This window comes from Pelmatolapia mariae, linkage group LG14 (assembly GCF_036321145.2).
Source record: "Pelmatolapia mariae isolate MD_Pm_ZW linkage group LG14, Pm_UMD_F_2, whole genome shotgun sequence".
Classification (NCBI taxonomy): Eukaryota; Metazoa; Chordata; class Actinopteri; order Cichliformes; family Cichlidae; genus Pelmatolapia; species Pelmatolapia mariae.
The window spans coordinates 10,392,939-10,410,159 of NC_086239.1; positions in this window are offsets into that span (position 1 = coordinate 10,392,939).

Sequence of the window (17,221 nt, forward strand, 5' to 3'; positions counted from 1 at the left end):
AGTTCGAATTCATACAGCTTTGGATAATGACTGCTACCTGCAGGACACAGACAACTCCACCAGCCTCTTGACTTACCGAATGTAGCATGAAGTATTAATATGGATGCACATTTGTTTTGTTTTTTTGCTTTTATGGTATGTTTTCACTTCCATACTATACTGTTATAGAGTCACCACGCTACCACCCACTGACCGCATAATCCTTTAATTTTAAAAAATCATTTTACACTGTAAAATAAATAGAACACTTAAGAGATTACAAAAAAAGGAAATCTGTTGCATGCAGTTTTTTCTTTTCTTTTTTTATTTACATGAACTTAAATTAAGATTAAGTAAGTAAGTTCCTTTAACTTTTCTAACTTTGTAGAATTTAAGATTACATTTCAGATCTAACCATTTAGTAAATTACACATACTCAGGTTGTTAAAACCAATTGTAAGAACATCAGTTCAGACTGATATTAGTATTTGAACTCAAAATCCACTCTTTACAAGTTAAGGTACAGTGGAGACTTTCCCCTTGGCAGCAGCACACAAGTCTAAAAAAAGTACTTTTAATAATTTATTGTAATGTGCACTGGAAACATGTCAATTTATTAAAGCAGCTGTCCAAACTAGAACAACAGTCATGACAGGCAGTGACTGCTGTGGTGCTGATTTGACTGACAGCTGCTTCAGGTGTGTTCAGATACATCTGTTACTCAAAATCTTCTCTTCTAGCACTACAACAGCACTGCAACTGTCATCGCTTCTATTGACTTCCTTTCACTGCAGACTAAATTGGATATCCTTGCAAAAACACAATAAAATAAAAATGTAACCTGATATTTCTTACATTTTCATTTTTAAAATCCACAGCAGACGGCAAGACAAAACACCAAAATTTGAAATATGAAAGTATGCACATGTCTTTTTTCATCTCTTCTGTTTCTATAAAGAAATGTGAAATGTAAAAGTGACTACAAACAGCTGATTTCTTTAAAGTGAAGACAAAGAAATCACTCTCTGTAGCTATAGCTCATCTATGTTGGGGAATACACTGTGTAATGGTCAGTGTTTCAATCTGTCTTAAGTCTATTTGACTATGCTAATAAAGCTGCCGGTGTGAATTTGCTGACAGACACAGTTTAATGAGCAGCTTATTCCAAAATGATGTCAGGAAGGATTACTGTATGTTGGCATTTTAAGCCACAAACATTCACAGGATGTATTATGTACACTTAACAATTTAAATGAAAGAATGATTCTTCATTCCTCTTCAAAGGTTTATATTATATTGTATGAAAGTGACATCTTGCTGCCAATAATCATAATGTATGTCCAGTATTTTAAAGCAAGAAAAAGGTGGTTTGTGTAGAGGATAAACCATTAGATCCCTATTTTTTCCACATTCAAGCAGACCTCTGGGTGGAAAACAATTTTTATTGTGTAACTTTGGCCTGTCACTCATGCTGACTATGAATCAACCGGGTGAGTGGCTGATTCTGTAAGTGAGAAAGATAAAGAAGTGGGTGGAACGGGGAATCTTTTTGCAGCCAAATAAGTGTCAGTTTGAAGACAGACAGCTTATATAAAGCCAGTGGTATAAAGAGGGGGAAGGAGAGCTGTGGAGTGAGAGAGAGAGCGAGAGAGTTGCCATTCAATTAATTTTCAGAAATTGCTCTGGAGAAAATGCAAAGATGGAGCCTTGGTTTTGGATTATTTGCTGAATGGAATGTTGCATTGTCTTGCTGAAATAAGTGAGCTGTTGCCAGAAAAAGAAAAAAAAATATCATATGTCATCAAAATAATCTACCTGGATGGATAAATAGAATTTGTTTTCTCACAATGATTTTTACATATCTCAGAAAGTTTCTGGATATCTAAACTGAATATCTACATTGGCTTTCCATTGAAACCTAATCTTATCCTTTAGATCAGATTGGTTTTCGATGGAGTATTAGATCACAGTAATTGACCCTGTAAGTACAAAGATTTCTCTGTTCTTACAGGCTCTGACTCTATTGTTACAATTATATACCCAGAATGTTGGCAATAATGTTGTGAAACAAATAAATAATGTTACTTCTACTGTGATCTTTGCTATTGCTGAAGTCTGCATTCAGGAATGTTTGGATCCTATCTTTCCCTGAGAACCTTTATGATATTATTGCTTAACTTGGGACAATTCAATTCATGAAGTCATTACTAGTTAACATTAAAGGAATGATTGGCTCAACAGGGCTACAATGTTGAAGAGAAACCTAGGGTTGTTCTTAGTTTCTTCAACCCATGAAGATTAGGGAGATGTTATAGCTTTTCAGAGGGATTTTTTTTTATAAAGCAGCAAACATGTATTTTAAAAAATCTGTGAAGCTGCTGGAAACATTTGAATCAGGAAATATTTTAATCTACGGTACAGTACATATATATATATATATATATGGTTAAAAAATATTCAGCTCTACAAAGACAATGAGAAAATAGTGAATCTGTTGTAGAGATTGATGTGTTTGACTTGATGTCATTCGGACATCAGGAAGTCACACAAGCCTGGATGCTGAAATTTGATGTCCTATGAAGCAAGTTTATTATGTGCTAATCATACAGACATTCAGATCTTAGTCTTCTTTTAGTCTTAAAAAGACAGGGTTTTAAGATTAATGGCTTTTTGGATGAGTGGCTTTTTATTGGGTGCTGAAGCACAGGTGTCCGCTGCACACTACATTTACACTTACACTAAATAAATAAATAATTTAATAGCATAAATAATAATAGAACCTCACTTCATTTTAGGGTCCACCAGCCATCAGTATACTGCTTGGACACACCGAGCTGTGAACTTTTCACTGTATGATACAGTTTAAGTAGAGACATTAATTCTAACAACAATACTACAACAACACTAGTTTAAGTGGTCTGAAAAAAAAAGATCCAAGAGTAATTTGTAAATTAGTGTGTCTGTGAGGCTTTACTGTAAGAGGCTGCTTATCGAGACACTTTCTCCTCTTTGTAGCTGAGCAGAGACAAACAGTTGCTCCAGAGCGTAGGACGGTATGCTACATAGGATTTAATTTTAGATTAGAGGTGGGTAAGGACTTTAAAAAAAAGATCATTCTTTTGGGGAAAAAAACTCATCAAAAGCAGATTAGTTACATCAATTCTTAACGTCTTTAGTTGAATAATCCCTTTTCAATGTAAGCACTGGGGTAAATTATGTAGCAGCATTTTATCCCCTTTCAAAGCCCTAAAATGAAACACTAGAATTAGTTTTACTTTAAAAGGGCACATCATATTTTTTTGTCTCTTTTTCAATTAGTTCTTACCAGACATTCGTTAGCTCTATTAAAGATGAAAACATCAATATGCGCTGAATCAGGAATAGAGCATCTGTAAATGGCAGTCATTTTTCAAACTGTCCCTCACAGAGTAGGTGCTATAAAAAATTGCTGTTGCTGTTTAAACTTTAGCTGAAGATGAAAGTGTGGGCTCTACAAACATCTCAGACAACTCAGACAAAAGGACTTAGAATCAAAACACGAATGTATAAAATAGACCAGTATCCATCCATCCATCCATCCATCCATCTACTTCCGCTTTATCCGGGGCCGGGTCGCGGGGGCAGCAGCCTAAGCAGAGAAGCCCAGACCTCCCTCTCCCCAGCCACCTCCTCCAGCTTGTCCGGGGGAACACCAAGGTGTTCCCAGGCCAGCCGAGAGATATAATCTCTCCAGCGTGTCCTGGGTCTGCCCAGGGGCCTCCTCCCGGTGGGACATGCCCGGAACACCTCACCCAGGAGGCACCCAGGAGGCAGCCTTGTCAGATGCCCGAACCACCTCAGCTGGCTCCTTTCGATGTGGAGGAGCAGCGGCTCTACTCTGAGCCCCTCCCAGATGGCTGAACTTCTCACCCTATCTCTAAGGGAGAGGCCAGCCACCCTTCGGAGGAAGCTCATTTCCGCAGCTTGTATCCGCGATCTCGTTCTTTCGGTCACTACCCACAGCTCGTGGCCATAGGTGAGGGTAGGGACGTAGATCGACCGGTAATCTGAGATCTTCGCTTTTACACTCAGCTCCCTCCTTTCCGTGAATTGCTATCTTATCGTGGTGGAGGGGTTTCTGTGTCCCAGGGATCCCAGGGGCTATGTTGTCCGGGGGCTTTTGCCCCCTGGTAGGGTCTCCCATGGCAAATTGGTCTTGGGTGAGGGATCAGACAAAGAGCCATCAGAAGACCCTTATGAGGAAAACATCGAGGGAACAGTTTACCCTGCCCGGGATAGGGTTACTGGGGCCCCGCCCTGGAGCCAGGCCTGGGGAGGGTGCCCGAGGGCGAGCGTCTGGTGGCCGGGCCTTAGTCCATGGGGCCCGGCCGGGCACAGCCCGAAAAGGGGACATGGGCCCATCTTCCTGCAGGCCCACCACCCGCAGGAGGCGCCGTAGGGGTCGGGTGCATTGTGTACCGGTCTACCAAGACTAGACCGGTATCCTTATTTATTTATTTTTTCAACTTGATTTTTTTCCCCAAAAATAACAATCAACACAGTGCTCAAATGGACTTCAGTTCTCATCTAGGAAACCATAACCCGGTTTTCTCAGGCATTGCATGCAATGGTAACTTGTGGAGAAAGCTATGCATTTGCTTGGTCATCATTAATAACAAATTTTTGTTTCAGAGGCTTCTTTCATCTTCCATTAAAGATCTTTTTTATATGTACATTTCTACAATAAACATAGCATAGAAAAAAAACTACTCCGCACATATGTGTCAGTATTTATCCCAATTTATCCCAATGCAAAATCAAATAAATTAATCAGCGCTTAATAAGTACATTAGGTTTGAAGGAGGAAAGATTGTTTTCTCAGAAATGATGCATCCATAAACCTTTCCAATCCGAAAGAGTCAAATGTCAAGGAGTTAAAAATGTGAGCAGAGAGCACATTCATCACTTCAACGGTGATTCTCCTGAAAACAAGGTTGACATTTTCAGGGTTGACACTCAGTTCTGCTGTCAAGAACTGCACATAATATTTTGGTTTTCAGTCTGGTTTTCCATCCTTTTAATAGAAATCTTCAGAATATATGCTTTACACCTTTATGGTCTCCCTTTTCACCGATACTGAAGTTGGAATTTTGACAGACTCCCTGAGGTGCAGTCAGGCTGTGCAAGACAAGGACACGCAACTATTACAATAAAAACAAAACAAAACATTTTTTTTTAAAAATGGAACAACACTAGCTTTAGTTGCTTTTTCCCATTTCTCGCTGCAGAATTCTTAAAGATGCAATCTGTGTTTCTATGTCTACATGGTCCAGATTTACTAAGTGGAGCAAATTAGTGTGAGGCTGATATTAAGCATTACAAAAAACAATCAGACCTGATACAGAAGCGAGTAGTCTACAAAGAAAAAATTAAACAGTGTCAGAGCAGATTTTAGAGATATGGTTCTCATATCAGTGAGAGGTAATATGATTTTGACATGAAGCTGAAATATTGTGTTAGATGTTATTGTTGATGTATTTGATTAATTAATAATTAATACTTATCATAACTTCAGGCTGCATGATAACACACTATTCCAGCATATAAACCTGAAATGTATGCGTAACCGCCAACCTTTGAATTAGAGCAGGGCGATATGGCCAAAAATATTTATCACAATATATATTTGAAAATTTGCGATAACAATATAACTGACGATATAATTGATGCGAGACAAAATACAACTCCACAACTTTACTAGCGCAAAAAAAAAAAAACCCCATCCATTTATTTTCACTTAAACAAGCAGCTGTTTTTTATGTGCATTAAAGCTATATAAAAATTTAACAGTGCAAATGCAAATTCCTTGCTGAAAGTTTAACCAAAAGGCATTTCCAGTAGAAATGGGCTGACATATCCTGCGCATAACCATGTATAATATCCACTGAAGTTAAAAAGAGGTGCTTTGCAACATTAAACTGCAGTGTGCCAAATAAAATACGTATTTTTCGGATCATAAGGTGCACGGGATTATAAGGCACATTAAGCGAAACAAAGCAGTCAGATAAATCAAACTTTATTCAACTCATTCTTCTTGCTTCCTCCACTTCTGTACCATTGATTCATTAATGCTGTATTCTATCACAGCTGCTCTATTCCCATGTTGTTGCAGTATATTAATGACTAACCTCGTATTGTGGATGGATTATCTCAGTTGTTCTCCTGATTGAAGTTTGGTGTGTTTACAGCATCCTGCCATGCGATTGCATGACAAATGTGCTTTGTTGTGTATCTGACGGACAAACACCAAACCAGTTCCACATCACTGAAGTTGCACCATTTTTACAAAACAATTCTGGTTCACCCGTTTCACACAACAATCGGCCATGTGCGTATGAGAACAAAGGCACTGCGCATGCGCGTTTTACCCATATTCTATCGCGATATTTCATTTTCTTATCGTTGCCTAACATTGTACCGGTATTACCGTGAACGGTATAATATGGCCCAGCCCTACTTTGAATGTGAAGCACACAAAAACATACCATGAGATCCTGACCACATATATTAGGTTTCTGAGCCGTGTGTGTTTTTTCTGGATACCATTTCAGGCTACAGGAGTTTATTAAGGTTAACAGATCTAATTCCCATTAACTGCTTCAAAATTAACCGAATCAAATGCTTAAAAAAAAAATACATGAAACATGCACTGTGTAGAAATGTGACTGAAAAACCTGAACACTGTACCCTCATCATCACTGTAAAAAGTAACTTGCCTGAATGTAATACTCAATGGACCTTTTAAAGAGCCTTCAGACAATTGTTAAGAAATGACCATAAGAACTTGGGTGCCCTAGCATGTGCACAGAAGGGCAGGAAACGAGGGGAAATATAAATCACTGTGGATGAAATAACACATTTATTTTGATTAAAGTAATCCTATCAAGAAACTGAATGAAAGTAAAGCAAAACAGTGACATGGACTGTGGTCTACCTGTTGTGATTCTGGTTTATACACTAACACCACCCCTTAAACTGTCTTATCAATCTTTTCAGAACCATGTGCTCTTCCATTCAGTGCAGCACTATTACCACAGCCAATGCATGAAGGAATCATTGTGAAATTTCTGCAAATGCCAGCATCTTCGACAAAACAGCAATATTACACCAGAATGAGAACTAGATGCTACAAACTCCAGCAGTTGTTTTCACTCTACCTCTTGGGTTGATGTGTCCGGGGTGCATGAAAAAGAAAAAAAAAAACAGGCTAAAGGTCCTAAGCAACACCAGCTAGAAGGTTATTTAGTAATTAATCCAAGTCTGAAATGTATGACAGCAACAAAACACGATATGATCTACAGGAAAAACTTGCTCAGTGCGTGTGTGTTCATGAACAAGTCACAGTATTGCAGAGAGAAAGCCAATGACACCATAAGAGCAATGAATTGGTATGAGTGGGAAACGCATCTATTTTAAAAGGAAACCTTTAGCAAAACAAGGCTCAGGGAAGGCATCTTTCTGTTGGAGGTGAAGGAAAAGCGAAACAGACACCGCATTTGTCATGGTTAAGATGAAAGGTCTATTGGCTATATCCCAGATGAATCACGGTGATTTATTAGAACTTTTACAATTATATAAAAGCTTGAAAAACTCTTGAATAAGCTGCTATGCCTTAGTGACCAGAAAGGTTCATCCATCCTGTAAATCTCCAGTGACTTAGACCGACTTAGGAAAATTGTGATACAAAAATAAATGTCATTCTATGAATCACCAACTGTATTCTGAAAGTATTGCAATTAGAGGTCATCTTCAGCATGTGAAGACTCAAGGTGTGTGAGAGGGTAAAAAATAAGGGAAGAAGAACAAATTATAAATAAAAACAATGTTATATAATTATTTAAAATGATAACTACTGTTAATCAGTGTCAGAAGCTATTTATCAAATAAGGATATATATATAAGCATATATCAGGCAACTGATACAGACATACAGAAAAAGACTACATTAAGTTACTTCCAGTTATCGTAGCTAAAAGAGGTTCTGCGAGCTATTAAATCATTGGGAATTTTTACACCTATGAATAACAGCTTCAGCACTCACCATTACATGTGTAAAGTACTTAAGATTACAAGGCAGTTAGAAAAAAAAGCTGATGCATTTCAGCAGAAGACTTTCCTCAGCATTTCTTATACACATGTGGGTGCAGCCATCCTTAAAACACCACTGGGACCTAATCTCTAACAGAAACAGGTGGCATCAATCCATAGTTCATCAACATGCAACACTGACAGTGCGCATAAATCACTGAGATGTGTATGAAACAACACACCGCTAACACTGTCTGCAACACATTTGCTGACAAAAACAAACAAAACACTTGAATAAACTACTTTATCAAACTAATCATATAATAAACAAACTGAATGTGAATAAAAAAAAAATCATTATCCACCAAATCGTTGCACTGAAGCATGAAAATCAATTATATAGATAGCTCAGAATCTTTTTGCTTTGTTTTTGACAGAGGTTGTACTTTCTTACTTTCTTTTTAACATGAATATACATTTCTTATTTACCTCTCATTCTCAAAGGGTTTTTTCCCCATTTATGTTGTTTTATTTTCCTTTATTTCTATAGCTTTCATTTTAAGAGTACCAGCAGCTGTGATCCTTATTCACAGGAGGAGAAAAAAGGAAGTATAAATAGTTAAGTAAAACAGACAGACTTTGTTTTAAAATGCTGGTGTCATTGTTCACCTTTCTGGAAGAACAACAATGATTCATGAGAAAATACAGTGGAAATAATTTGATCCTTGATGTAATTATGTTAGCAGTTAAAAAAAAAAATCACAAAAAATTACCACAGGTTAGCAAATGGAACACAAATTCAGGATACATTACCAATGGACCCCTACAGTCACTCTCATTTATATTATCATGTGATTTATTGTTAATTTTCAGCTCACCATCTGCTGGCGCATAATGGAATGGAATAATGGAATAAATGGAATAATAACAACCATGGCAGTCAATAAAGCTTATGAAGATTAACAAAAACACCCCCCAAAAAAACCCTTTTGTTTAACAAAACACATTTCTTTGTATGTGTTCTGGATATTTATTCTTACTGCTGTGCAGTCCAGTTGATTTCAATGTTGAGCTCTAGTGTGTTAACTCCCCCTGCTAAAAACACAGTGAAGCAAGTTTTTTTTGTGCACCTGCTGTGCCTCATGAAGTTTCATATTACTGGCATTCTCAGAAAAGATCCGGGGTGAGAATGGGAGGTATTTCATGGCACAGTGCAGGTGTGCATCCATGCAGCTTTCCTGCTGTTGGTACTTTGTGAAAAGTTTGCTTTGTTCCTTGGTTTAAGGACTCTTGTTATTTCATGGAAGAACTGAGCAAGTAATGACCGCGGGACTCATGAGGAGCACAGCTTTTCTGCAGAAAAGATTACTTTCAACTAGGGTACTGGCTTAGATGAGATAATTTTGGCTGTGCTCAGGCTGAGAACATCATCATAAACTGGCCATTTATTGATTCAAATCTTGGCTTTCTTAGCTCTCACCCAAAAATGCCAACCTGTCAGAATATGCTCTGTTCCAAACCTACTGAAAGGAAGGGTCTCAGTACTGACAATAACCACAGTTCTTAAGAGAATAACACTTAACTCTTCTGGAAGCTTCCAACAAAGTGCACATTGGTGAAGACACGCAACCACAATGGCTGGTACTTTAATAGAAGACTTGGCCAAAGAAAGACTGAGGGCCCATGCACCAGTAGAGGAGGTGACTGACCTCCCGATTTGTCCACAAATTAAGAGCAGTGGTTTTCTCCAATAGAAAAGCACGTGACAATACTAGGTGGTCTGCCATCCAGTCCAATCCAGGCCTCTCCCTGGTAAGTTGACAAATCCAGATAAGATCAGGTGTTCTCAGAGTAGTATAGCCATGAGCCAAACTTGGCTTTCTATGTTGACTGCAGATTGCACTTAACTGAATTGTTTTCATACCCCTCCAAATTCAAATACGGAATCTGGTGGCTGCTGTTGGACAAACAAGCTGCTGTTCATCTGTAATGAATGCTGTCAGTCTGCTGTTTACCTCGGCTGTCAATATGCATCCATGTCCATTTACTCTGGAGGAAGCTGCAGTTCTTTGTGGAAAGAGTCCAATACGAGTCGATGAGTCAGTGAAGTTCAGTTCCATCCAATACTGAGTTGTTGAGGATATCCTGAACTTTTCAGACAGTAAGCACAGCTGTTTTCCCAACAGTTAACTGGTGTGATGTCAATGTTACCCACTGTATTCAACATGGCAGGGCAACATGGTGTCTTCATCAAAAAGGCGCTCGTACATACTTCTAATGGGATCATGTTATGTTTGTGAAAATGGATCAATTTGTTGGAAGATGTTTTGCAGTATGTACTCAGCGGACAGAGCTTTTGACATCATAGCAGTTTTGTCACTTGATGAGATCAGGGCTCGTTTCAGGCCAACGAGACTGACATGTACAATGAAAAGACTTGAACTTGACATGAAAAATGCAACAGTAAGGTTAATATTTTGATAAGAAAGTGAAACCTTTCAGCTGAATTAGCTGCAGGCTCTAATAGAATGGATAATCATTTATTATTGGCGTGCATATGACGTAACAAATAACAACTATGTGGAGTGAAATTGGGTATTAACATTCTCTGCTGGTGGCGCTCCTAATCATAATTTGACAAACACTGTGCCTTGAATTCAAAACAGAACCTCAATCTCAATATGAAGGAAGTGAAACTTGCTGTTAAGGTGTTTTCAGAAAAATAACATTCTCCTATATTTTTTTGTTCACATTTATCATAGACACTATTATGGATTATACTGTATGTAAGCTGCAATAATTAAAGTACAATTTGCATAAATAAATTACAAGCATATCATGACTTCAGTCCCAGCTGTAATAAAGTTCAGTTATTACAGCTAGTAGTAATTATCGCTTGTTAGCGACTCATCAAATTTAGATGTCACGGTCAGTGGCAGTTTAATTCTTAATAACGTAAATGTGTAATTAGGGTAAATATGACAAAATATGTGAGCTCAGCAATGATAACACAGTAGCTGTGCGGTTCTGAGGGTTAAAATCACTGTTCATATGAAGACCTCAGTGTTGACATTGTACTCATAGGAGCCAAAGGACCTGCTCCTAATGTCTCATTGCCAATGAGATGTTATATTTTCTATATTCATATGTTATGTTCTTCCTCACTCTGTCTCGTTCTCTCGCTCTCTCCTCCTCACACACACAAGGAAACAGTTACCCGCAGAGAAAACCATCAAAGTGTTTCCTCTCCTCCAAGATGCATCCATCTGCTGTCTCAGTGGAGCAGAAAGTGTTGGTGTGTTCAGTGCAGGAGAATGTTATTGATGCAGTCACAGATGTCACTGTACCAAGCAGCTTGGATTAGTGTACAGAAGTGGGTGTGAGTTTCAGCTTGTCCTGACGATACCAGAGTTCAAGTATATAGGCAGCTCCTTGAGTTTTCTGAATCACTAGAGAATTTCTGATTTGTGATATTTGTTATCAAATCAGTAACTTTGATAGGAGTGGCAGAAAGGCAAAGGATAATGACTTGGTGTGTGGGTAGTCAGGTGGAGGGGTAATTGGACATCTAATCCACAGGAAATTGCTCAGATGCAAAACATTGCAGTGCAGGATACAGAAGACTGCATATATTGCATCAATATCAGAGTGTCTCAGAGCATTGGTGACACTTGTTCTATTTTATTTTTTTTAATGCACCTACAAAATGTTCACTAGACAAAAGAGTAGATTTTGAATGGTTTATAAATCAAAGCATTTGTGCTGACCGGTAAGTAAGAAGATTGCACTACTGCTTTTTTTAAAAATAATAGAATTTCAGGTGATAATTAAATTCAGTAATATTAAAAACTGATTAAACATCTAATTGTGGCTCTGCTCAGTTAAAGCGTCTGCTTGCATGATGACTGCACAGTAAATAACCCAAAAGGTAAAACCTAGCTCTTTACTCACACATTAAAGTGCTGCCCTACATGTTCAATATCATATTCTGATTAGAGAAACATTCCAGTAGATATCAGTAGAGAAGTTTGTAGAATAAAAGTTATAATATTAACACTTGGTAAATTATGGAGAAGGTTGATAACACGTCTTTGGGACCACTGCTCCACATAACTGAGAGCAGCAACTCAGCATCTCACTGGGAAATCTTTGTAAAAAGGTAAAGTAAAAAACATTTTTGGTTTCTTTTTCTTCTTTGTTCAATAAATTGCCTTCTGTGAATATGAACTCTGGTGCATCAACTGAGCAGGATGGTGGTGATTAGCACTCATGCCTCACAGCAAGAAGGTTCTGAGTTCAAATCCGCTGGCTGAGAACTTTTTATGTCGAGTTTGCATGTTCTCCATGCGTCTGCATTGCCCTTCTCTCGGAACGCCGCATTCCTCCCACCATCCAGAGATGTACATTGTTCTGATAACTGGTATTTCTAAATTGGCTGCAGGTCTGAATGTGAGCACGAATGGCTGCCTGTCTCTCAATTTTAGCCCTGTGTAAGACTGAATTGGATGAGTGGAACTAAATGGATGGATGGATAAACAAAATGACAGAAATATGAAATATGTATGAATCAACAGGAAGTTGGGTAGCTGGAAGTTGTGCAAAATTCACAGCTCCTTTCAGAATTAGGCAGCAAAGCAGCTCTGTGAAGATGATTTGTTCTTGGATAAATATAGTCAAAGAAAATGTAGAAATGTTTGCAGCTGTTTTATACTTTCCATAAAAATACAGTTGCTGAACACGGTGATAAACATTTGACTCTGGTTGCTAACTGACCCGCATTCTTCAATCTTTGTGTGCTGCAAGTGCCATAAGGCTTCTGAGGGCTTATCTGACAGGCGTTCCTCAGTGGGGGAGATGCAAGCTCAACACCAAAACTGACTTGCTGAGGCACTCCCATCTTTTTTTTAAGATAATGTAACAAGTTTATTCTGGAAGTAATTCAGCAGGAAAAAAAAAACTAATTAACGCATATCAACTCCAAGTCTTCGTCAAAACTTCCTTTGTTCTTCTTCTACCTTTGTAATGCAAACATTCTACACTTCAAAACAACATCGCTAACATTAACGGATGCAATACACGCTACCTGCATCTACTGACAGAAATGTGAGGTGGGTGGTTTACTGTTTTTGCTGAAAAAAGCTGGAGAAGGACAGCACCTGATTGTTATTCAGCCATGATGTTCACTTTACACAGAGTATTACCCACATACAACGCCTACACAAACACATCTCTAAACTGTGATTTTATACTGTACACAAAATTGACAGTGACACTGAGAAAACACTAGCACGATCACTGTTTCAGTCTGAAGGTATCTCCAGTGCATGTCCATCTAATGCTGTTTGATGGCACAAAGGTTCACATTTCAGCTACAGCCCAGTGTCAGTATGGGGGCAATGCTAGCACAGCTATCTGGCAGTTTCTGCTGTCATAGAAAGTAGGAAGCTGATACACTACCACAGGAATACAAAAAAAAATGAACAGCAAGGTCATAACTCTCAAAGTCGCATTGCACCAGTATTTATTTGTTCCATGTTTAGTCTCATTATTGCTATTATCATAGGGACTCATAATCTTCATCTCTCACAAAGAACTGCTGACATTATAACCAGGCAGACCTGCTGTTTCTCCTTATTAGAATTCTTCTAAGTTGTTGAATGGAGCAACAGACAGACTTATCTGTGAAGAAACCCCATGTCCAATCTCATTATCATCTGGAAATACCAAGCAACCCTTTGGACACACTTCCTTCTTCTTTAAAGAAACAAAGAACAGCAAACCTGCTGAGAATAAGTGATATTGGAGAATGTTTTTAAATCTATCTTTATTCTTTTTTCTGAAGAAAGTCAATAGACTTACCTGCAAGAGAAACAGAAAATACATGCCCAGTTAATACATGCATAATTAAATGTTATGCGAAGCGTCTTAATTATTTGTGCATATTAGTGTTGTGATGGTTTTTGAGAGAAATTTGCCCGAAATCTGTGCAGCAGCGAAAAATGTAAATAAATAACAAGGATGCTAATAAAGTCAGCTGTGATCTATTCTTTTGTTTTGTAGTCTCAAATACCTAAACATCGATTTGCTTCAGTAAAGTAACATTGATTTGAATTATTGTTTCTGTTGCTGATCAGTGCCTTAATTTAGGCTGGTAGTTGGATCATTGCAGAGATGTTTTAGCATAATGCACACAGAAAATGGCATTTTATTTATTTTGAAATGTACTCATTTCAAAATAAAGACTTTTTATTTGCTTCTTTTTTCTTTCTTTTTTCTTCTTTTAAGGTAAAGAACTACATCAGACAGAGCGATCATACAAAGCGAGCCATTCGACTGTCAGATGCATTTTGAACAAAAAGTAATACAACCTTTCTCACCAGCACGTAGTATTTATTACACTTTTATGTCAGTCACCCATGCCTGAAATAGACTGCAGAAATTTAAACAGAATTTATGCTACATTGAAAAAAGAACATGACCGCACAGTGAGCTTACAATCAGTTATGTTTAAAAAAAACGCAAACTAATATATAGTTGCATATTTAGATCTAAAAGCAAATGAGAAACAGATGTTTCTCCTTTCATTAAATGTTCCACACTAACAGTTTTCTGCCCTTTGACTGGATGCTTCTACTCCACATAAAGCTGGAATTTCTAGCATCTGAGCTGCATACCTCAGCTTGAGGGTGGAGTCAGTTTTCATTGTTAACTCAATGAAAAGAAGCTCATGTAAAATGAGCTGAATTAAGTGGATCTCTTACTCTGAACGCTGTTTTTTGTAAAGTGCTTCATAATGAAATGCTCTCAGGGAACAGATGTGTTATTTAAGCGACTGAATCATTACAAATGGTCCAGATTTACTGGATTCAGCAAATTCACAAAGAAATCAGCATTTTCTTCACCGAGTTCCTTGCTATGCCTAGCTTTCTAGCGAATGTGCTATGCTCACCAAAGCCACCTCCTCTAAACACCAAATTTACTTCGGTTCAGCCCCTTACACTCCCAGAGTGGAGAGAACGGTCACGCTTTCAGAGGTCTTTTTCTGATGAAGGTGAACATGCTAATAGCATGGGTTTAAACACCACTAATCTGCTTCAGCTTTAAAGTCAAGTCAAGTCAAATTGCTTTATTGTGCAGTAATACAGTACACAGTGAAGCAAGACAACATTGATGCTACATATAACATATAACAGGCAATCAAAACAGGACTACATGCAAGTGCAAGTGCGCAAAAGACTGAGCATTGTGCAAAAAGTAACATGATGTATGAAGGTGTGTGTGTATGATATAGTGCAGATTCCCTTTGTATGAGTGCATTCATTGTGCATTGGTGACACCCTCTTGATAAGTGCCTGCAGTACCTTCTTTTTCACCACCTCATCTGTGCTTTAAACATCCTGACTCCAACACACTTTTTCAGTTTTTCTCTGAGATAACAATCAAGATGTCTAAAAAAACTCCTCTGCTGTCATTCTACTTGGGACATATCTGTAAAACAACAAATCATCACACAATGATTATGACATGGCAAAATGAACAAGGCAATGAACAAGAAGTCTTTATTGGAGTGAGTAGCCCCATTATCCTTCCTGTAGTATGAAGTGTATTGCATACACACCCTGTGCTGGACAGCACATTTTCACTCTTAGCACCCCAGAGTGAAAACGTGCATCTTGATAAAATATTTTATCTCTATTAGAAAAATATTAGTACCAAATATCGGATGTATGTAATCTACCAGCATCTTGATGACTGGTAGTGGTACACTAGTGGGCAATGAAAACAAAAACTGACAATCATTTCCGTTTCAGACAAAGACTCATCACACACTGACAGAGAAAAAGGATTTCATAAAGTATCGGGCTGTTTCCACATGAGCCAACAACTCACTCATAAAGTCCTGAGTGTGGATCTGTTGATGGCTAACTCAGAAGTGTTGTGTCCCAAAGCAGATGCTGTTGCAGACCGGACACGAACTGCTTATCTATGACTCAGCTTGGTGCATTCCAGGGCTGCCATTGCCAATGGTCTAACAATGTTTTTAGTGAAGCGTAACCTCTTCAGAGTGGATGGAGTGCTACTGCTCTCATCATCGGTGGCCCCATCACTGCCGTTAGATGAAGATATCCGCTCGACGGTCTCCTCTTGTGCTTTCTGCTCTTTCTTGCCATGCCTCACCCTTTCAATCGAGAGCTCACAATGACAAAGGGAACATGCCTCTTTTTTCTGCTAATAGTTCGTCAAAGCCAACCATGAAACCATACAGCCATGACTCACATTGCATCTTAATAAATTCATGACCCTTTGGAATCTTAATGAGACACTGACACTCATCGACGGGGATGAAACCTAACTTTCCAATAACATTTCTTTTTTCGTCTGTTGGGATTCATTTTGCTTCTTAAACAACTTGAGTTACTGCAGTCCCGACTTCCACCTTCTCATCACGGTGCAGCCTGCAGTACCATTGGAGAACCTCAGCAGTGAACATGAGCTCCTCTGCTGTCACATTATTTCTTGCTCTGGGCAATAGTGGACATGATTTATTCATGATAACATTACTGCTTTATTGTTCACTCTTGCATTTTCAAGAAGCAATTTTCCCGCTGATTGTATTGTCCAAATGTTCCTTGAAAGACTTTAACCCTTTAAAACCAGTTCGAGTGGGCACGCTCCGTTTTGCGTAACTATTTTTAAATCACTGTAGAACTGGAACCACATAAGCTAGCGCAATAATTTTTTTTACATATGAAACCGGAGGAGTTGTACTTACATCTTATGCCATTAACTTGTCCTAGGTCATGGTTTCCTTCCAGATATAGCTTTGCAAAAATTGCATAAAAAGCACTTGCAGCATCAAAAACATAATATTCCAGAAACACGCTTTGCCGATCCAATCAGCTGTTCAAAACACTTCCTACGTTGGAATAGACGTCAGCTCAAACTATCGCATGTCCAGCATTACTTGCCTTACTTACTTAAAAATTGGTGTATCTCAAAAATAAAACTATGAAGACACTCAAAATAAATTTCCTGTTGTTGGAAACTATTTTGTGCATCTTTTTTGTATTTACAGTTTTGAGGGATAAACCTCTTAAATTTCTCTAACTAGAAGTATATGTAAAATAACCAAAAATGAATTTAATTTTTTTGTAGTTTATTGCACTTTCTTGCA